This window comes from Penaeus japonicus, unplaced genomic scaffold (assembly GCF_977035675.1).
Source record: "Penaeus japonicus unplaced genomic scaffold, GWHDUDI00000001_assembly GWHDUDI00000039, whole genome shotgun sequence".
Taxonomy (NCBI): Eukaryota; Metazoa; Arthropoda; class Malacostraca; order Decapoda; family Penaeidae; genus Penaeus; species Penaeus japonicus.
The window spans coordinates 13,654,116-13,661,615 of record NW_028234441.1 but is presented as its reverse complement, the minus strand read 5'-3'; the positions used below and the strand labels follow the sequence as shown (position 1 = coordinate 13,661,615).

The 7,500-nt window shown below is 44.9% G+C and overlaps 1 protein-coding gene across 1 annotated transcript in view; it reads right to left on the bottom strand.

Annotated features, from left to right (window-relative positions):
- LOC122258088 (ubiquitin-like protein 3) overlaps positions 1-7,500 on the bottom strand; it is a 221,459-nt gene that overhangs the window by 152,834 nt on the left and 61,125 nt on the right. The window lies entirely within an intron of this gene.

Below are 7,500 nucleotides of genomic sequence, written 5' to 3'. Positions count from 1 at the left end.
TATCTCTCTGTGTCTGTCTCAGGCCCTAAAGATGGCACCTTTTAACAAAACTAAAGGAGCCCTAGACTTAAAACTTGGGCGAAACGATGTCTTTGTACAGGGTAAGAACGAACCGCGATTGAAGCAGCAGGAGAAATACTTGAAAAGGCAAGGTGTATAGAAAGGGGCGCTGTACCAACCTCGTTGTGTTTGATGTCCATAAAACAAATGGAGATTACAGACTACAATGATAGCATTTTACACGATAACCGTATTAAAATTAATGGTAAAGTGACATAGCGACTCACCATAACATACAAAGGTGAGAACATTCCCCGAACTATCAAAATCGTTGAAGGCATGGCATCTTTCAGGCGTGGTGTCTTTAAATCACACACTCCGTTTTGCTCCAACTGCTCAAAATGAGGACACGGGACACGGGCATGTCCTCACGACCAGCCACGTTGCCGTTATTGCTGCGGCTGCTCACGCAAGCCAGGATTGCGCCGAAGAAAATCTTCCAAGGTAATCATATACCTGGGAAATGTGTCCTATTTTAGACTTGAACGTGATGTAAATTCTTCATTGTGTGTTTATTATGGGAAAGACAGAAAAAAATAAATCACTGAAGAAACAACGGGCTGTTCTCCCCTCGCGGAACCCCATCACACCACCTTGCCTTAACGACGGGAAAGAATTCCCCATACTTGGAAAAAACTCATGTGGCCAGACATACTGGTCCAAGCAGAAGGCCCCTCCAGCCTCACTGTCAGCTCTAGCGCCAGCTTCAGCACTGGCTTTAGTGTCTGCTTCAGCTCCTGCCTCGTTGCAAGTTTCAGCACCAGTTTCAGTGCTAGCTTCAGCAGCGGTTGTTGCAAAACCGGCCTCAGTGTCTGCTTCAAGATGAACATCGGTTCCAGCAGCCACTGCAGTATCATACTCAACACTCGCTTCAGCGCCTGCTTCAGTATCAGCGTCAGCAGTTTTACAGCAGCACCAGCCTCTACTCCACAGGAAAGTAAAGACCTGCTGCAAATGTTTCTGCAGAAGATGGAGTAGATAATGCATATGATGCAGTAGAAGTTTGCTCCGCAACTACAGTTTCAGTAGAGGATGTTTACGCTCGTCTTACCTCCCTACAACCTGTCGTAGAACTTGCAAATCTTCAGCTGATTAGTGATGGCCCACGTTGATATAAGAGGGACGATATTACTTGCAACAACAAGAGATTAATGAAACACTGGACCTGTTTTATATGATCAGTTATATGTGTGTGTATCTTTTGTATCGTTTAGGACTCAGTTAGCAAACAAGGTGAGACTACATTGCAGCCCCTCAGGAATGTATAATTAATGTATGACTATGGCCCTCCTAAGTCAATAGAAGTCAATAGGGTTGGTAGACATTTAGATATCTTTCCCTGGCTTTTTGCAGGTCATGTCAACTGTTCTGGAAATAAATATTTCAAATCAAATCAAATCAAATCAAATCAAATCTCTCTCTCTCTCTCTCTCTCTCTCTCTCTCTCTCTCTCTCTCTCTCTCTCTCTCTCTCTCTCTCTCTCTCTCTCTCTTTCTCTCTCTCTCTCTGCCAACATGCTTGCTATTTGCTCATTTCATTTCATTACCTGCCTGCCTACCACTTGCTTGTTTTCTTAATTGCTTGTTTTCTTACTTGCTTGCCTATCTAATTTCTCCCTACTTGACCGTCAGCCAATTGTTTATTTGCTTCCTTGCCAAACAGCTTGTCTGTTACCTATCTGATTCGCTCATTTGCTAACTACCTTTCTATCTGCATGCCAACTTGTATTCCGCTTAATCACTTGATTGTTTGCGTACACCTATATATACAAACACACACATATAAATATATGAAGTATACATATGAATGCACAGAATGAGTGAGTGAAGGGGTGAGTGAAGGAGCGAGTGTATGTAAGTGCGTTTCGAACATCCGTAGCCTACACCATCACTCCGACCATCATTATCTTCGGTCAACATTTGTTCCGACCCGCCACTTTCATCAAAAAGCTCCATTTTCTCTCCATCCAATGAAACGATCACCCTATCACGCCCCCCCCCCCACAAACACACACCACCACCACCTACAAAAGCTTTCCACCCCTCTTTTTATTCTAACTCCATCTCTTCGTGTCCTTCTTTCTCTTCCTACTATCACCCTACTCGTCCTATTTCCCCATTCGCTTCTTCGGTCCCTGCCTCTTCCCTCTTCACACGCCGACTACCAGCCAGAGGAGAGTACAGAGGACCTCATAAACAGGCGGGCAGCCAGACAGACGTACTCTGCCGGCTGGGGAGAGTGAGGCAAGTCGGAGGGATATGAGGGAGGGGAAGGAGGGGAGGGAGGGTGAGAAGGGAAGGAGGAGGAGAAAGAGGGAAAAGAGGGAAGCAAGGATGGGAGGAGAGGGAGGTAGGGAAGGACGGCAAGAGACAGGGTGATATGGAAAGGGGGGAGAGGACGTAGGATAAGGAAGGAGTGAAGAGTGGGGACGAAGGGATGAAGGGGAGGGTGGGATAAGCTAGGAGGAGGAGGGAGGGGGGATCCCGTTGTTTTATAGGCTGTAAAAACAACAGGGCTTTAATGAACAAAACAGGTTTACGCCCGCCCCCGCGTTCGGACTATCCTCCTATCCCCAGCACCATCCCCGTCCTCTCCCCGCTCGGGGCTGGACCAAATTAAGTATCACAGACAGAAAGAGAGAGAGGGAAGAGAGAGAAGATATATATATATATATATATATATATATATATATATATATATATATATATATATATATATGTGTGTGTGTGTGTGTGTGTGTGTGTGTGTGTGTGTGTGTGTGTGTGTGTGTGTGTGTGTGTGTGTGTGTGTGTGTGTGTGTGTGTGTGTGTGTGTGTGTGTGTGTGTGTGTGTGTGTGTGTGTGTGTGTGTGTGTGTGTGTGTGTGTGTGTGTGTGTGTGTGTGTGTGTGTGTGTGTGCATGTGTGTGCGTATGTGTACATATATGTGTATGTGTATGTGTATGTGTATGTGTATGAGTATGTGTATGTGTATGTGTATGTGTATATGTGTATATATACATATAAATGTATATATATATATATATATATATATATATATATATATATATATATATACATGTATATATACATGTATATATCTACCTATCTATCTATCTATCTATCTATCTATCTATCTATCTATCTATCTATCTATCTATATATACATACATACATAAATACATACATATATACATATATATATATATATATATATATATATATATATATATATATATATAATAGATAGAGAGAGGGATGGATGGACGGAGGGATGAAGGAAGGGAGAGAAAAAAGGACAGACAATAGAGTAGATCTCCCCCTCCCCCTCCAAGTCAGACCGTCCTCTTAGCCTCCTTCCAATGAATTCAGTTTACAAATACACTTTTAATTCAAGTTTAAGAGCCATTCTCGTTGCTCTTATATCGTTCATTCTCCTCTGCCATCTCTATTTGCAAGATCTCAACGCTTTTCGTTGCAACTACAAATAATGCTAACAAAGACGATGATGGCATAAGGAACTATGAAGCAGTCTAGAAAGCGCAAACTTCCGCCCAAGCTAAAAATAAAGATTAAAAAAAAAGATTTCTCGGTAACTGGATTTCCTAACAGACCCATCTTTTTTATGATGATTCGAACTGGTGATGAACCCCTGAATCAGCCCCTGAAGGGGACCCCGACCACGATTAGTCGCCAACCTACTCGGTCCCTAGAGTCACGTGAGGCCATTCAGAAATTTCCATCGCCACCCGTTAGTAAACTTTTCGCGTCATCCTACGGACACGCGTCGCTAAACCAAACACTTAACCGACCGATGAGCATTACACCCTCAGTTGAGCGGGGAGGGGGGGGGGTCAAACCAGCGACAGCCAAACACAAACAACAACAAAAATGCCGTTATCGTGACCACCATTATTATTACCGTCACGATCAACATGGCCATCATCGTCATCGAGGAAGAAAGAGAGAGAGAGAGAGAGAGAGAGAGAGAGAGAGAGAGAGAGAGAGAGAGAGAGAGAGAGAGAGAGAGAGAATCCATCTGTTCCCTAGGCAATTCTTCACCCACCTTTTGCCTCTTAACCAACCCCTCTTTCCTCGTTTTCCTTATCTTGCTACTTCCTCCCATCCTCCCAAACCCCGTGCCTCTTTCGTATCTTCCGCTCTCCTTCCCATCCTCCCGATTTTTTTCCCTCCTCCATCTCCTCGCCTCCTTCAACCCGCTTCCTTCCCATCCTCTATCTTCCAGCCTCCATTATCACATCTTCCCATCCTCCATCATCTATCCTTCCGCTTCCATCCTTACATCTCCGGCCAATCCTCCATCCTTCATCCTCCCGTCTCCTTCCCCTCCTTCCCGTCTCTTCTTCCCTCCTTCCATCGCCACCCTTCTCGCCGAGGCAGCAATTCGGGCTTCCCTCTACAAAGCACTAAATCCCAAGTTATGTTTCAGAAGAAAGTTTATTCCCCTCGTTCCCGTGGCCCGCTACAGGGCACACATGACGCAAGAATGTTGGGGAGGGGAGGGGAGGGGGGGTAGGATGAGGGGAAAGGGGGAGGGAGCAGGGAGAAGGGAAGGGGAGGGGTAAGGAAAAGGGATGGGAAGGAGGAGAAAAAGGAGGATGTGCCAGTATTTGAGGAGGAGGAGGAGGAAGACGAGGAATGAAGAATCTTAGAGGACGGGTTTCTAGACTAAAAAAAAATAATCAGGGTACGCTGACTTTCAGAATACGCAGATTTTGTGGGAATGGGCATGGGCAAGACAAAGAGAAGAGGAAATGAAAAGGGAAAACGTGAGGGGGGGAAAAGAAAAGGGGACTGGGCGAGAGATAAGAAAAAAAAGGGGGAAAGGAAAACACGTTATGTCAGAGGTCCTCAACCTTTTCGAGTCGCGAACCGAACGGCCGCCCCTTCCACCAAAGACCAACCATACTCCCCCATCAAACCATACATGCATGAATTGTTCATCAAAGTACTTACTGGCGATCTAGAATTCTCGAACAGGATATCAACAACACAAGCAAAAGGCCAAGCTTCCTCTCCTCAAGCACAAGCACGACCCATCAACGACCCAATCAAATATCTCGGCGACCCATAAGTAAAGAAAGGCTAGCTTGCGTAAAAGTTAGTGGGGAAGGAGGTCATAAAGTTTCAACATAAGGATGGACTAAGATGATAATAAGGCAATATTAAAGAACAGGAAAAGTGACACATAGAGAGACTTTGACTTTGACGAGAGAGGGAGAGAGAGAGAGAGAGAGAGAGAGAGAGAGAGAGAGAGGGAGGGAGAGAGAGGGAGGGAGGGAGAGAGAGAGAGAGAGAGAGAGAGAGAGAGAGAGAGAGAGAGAGGGAGGGAGGAGAGAGAGGAGGAGAGAGAGAGAGAGAGAGAGAGAGAGAGAGAGGGAGAGGGGGAGAGAGAGAGAGAGAGAGAGAGAGAGAGAGAGAGAGAGAGAGAGAGAGAGAGAGAGAGAGAGAGAGAGAGAGAGAGAGAGAGAGAGAGGAGAAAGAGAGATGACAAAAGAGAAAGAACATTAAAATAATATACATATAGAAGAGAGATAAATAAACTAGGAAATATAAAGGGAGACAGACTAGAAAATGAAGGGAAAGGGACGAAAGGGGGAGGTAAAAGGGCAGAGGAAAGGTAAGAGGGGTGGGAAAACTCAAAAAGAAATGGAAAAGGAAAGTAAAATATAAGCGGTCTGGGCTAGGGAAATGGAGGAGGGAAAAGAGAGAAGGGGTGGGGAAAGACAAGGAAATCAAAAAGGTAAAGGGACAGAGAAAGGAAAAAGAAAGGAAAATGGGGAGAGAAAAGGGGAATGGAAGAGATATCTGTTGATTGTTTAATACGCTCGAGAAGCATCGTTGTCCGCAACAGCTGGCGCGGAGGAGCACCAAAGGAAGAGGTCACGGCCATTATAAGGGGATGTCGGCGTGTAGGAGATTGCAAAGGATGCAAGGCGGAAGGAAGAGGGGAAAAGGAGTAAGAACGAGAGAGGGGAGGGGAGAAGGAAGACAGCGAAGAAGGGAGGGTGGGAAGGAGAAAAGGAGGGAGGGAGGGAGGGAGGGAAGGAAAGAAGAAGAAGGGGAAGGAGGGGAAAAGAGAAAGGAGGGAGGGGGGAAAGAGGGGGAAAGGGGGAGAGAGGGAGAGAGAAAAAAAAGTAAGGAAGCGAGTGACGTGCGAAGAAAACGGGAAAAGGAGAAAGAGAATAGATAGAAAAGATACACTGGAGGAAGAGTGTAATGGGAAAACAGAAGAGAAGAGGAAGAAAGGAGGAAACAAGAAGGGGGAGGAAAGGAGAACGATAGGAGAAGAGATGAAAGGGAGAACAAGGAAAATGAGTCTCAATCATGTCGAGAAAACATAAACAAGGGAAATTTTAAACACTAAGCTAAATGATAGAGAGAGAGAGAGAGAGAGAGAGAGAGAGAGAGAGAGAGAGAGAGAGAGAGAGAGAGAGAGAGAGAGAGAGAGAGAGAGAGAGAGAGAAAGAGAGAGAAATGGTGAGAAAGAAAGCAAAGGAGAGAGAGAGAGAGAGAGAGAAAGAGAGAGAAATGGTGAGAAAGAAAGCAAAGGAGAGAGAGAGAGAGAAAGAGCAAAATGGAGCAAGAGAGAGCGACAGAGCGAGAGAGAACCGCCCACTCGAAACGGGTCCCGAGCAAAGGCAATGTGGCTCCACAAAGGCCAGTCAGCTGACGGCAGTTACCCAATTACGCGGTGAGACGACCGACGCTACCACCTCGCCTGCAGACGAACCCGCGCCTCAAGGGGAGAGAGGAGAACACAAAACAGAAGAGAGAACAAGATAGAAAAAGAAAAGAGAAGAGAAGAGAAGAGGAGAGAAGAGAAGAGAAGAGAAGAGAAGGAAACATAAGAGAGAAGAAGAGAAGAGGAGAAAAGAAAAAAAAAAGAGAAGAAAAGAAAGACGAAAATGAGAGGAGAATAGAATAAACAGGAAGAAAGATACAACACAGAATAGAAGAGAACAAAAGAACAAGAGAAAAAAGGAAAGACAAAAAGGGAAGAATAATAGAGAAAAGGGAGGAAGAAGACCCCGCAATAATTTGTCTTCAAAGTGAAATGGGAGGCAGTCAAATACTAATAATGTAAAAAAATTACACGACATGACCTGAGAAGAAGAAGAAGAGAAGGAAAAAAAAATAAAAGAGAAGATAGAAGAAAGCCAAAGAAGAAGAAAAAAAAGGCAAAGAAAATAACAAAACGAAGAAAAGAAAAGAAAAAGAGGAAGAAAAGTGAAAGATGACACGTACAATCTATCCGTCTCAAACAATTCATTTATTCATTCACTTAATTCGAGCCTCGTGTCTGGCCACTTGAGACAGACAGACAGACAGACCAACACACAAAAGGAAACCGAGAAGTGACAACCTTGGTCAACCTCCCTCAATCCTACCAGGAAGGGAGAGAAAAGGGGGGAGAAGGGGAGAAAAAAGGGGGAGAGAAA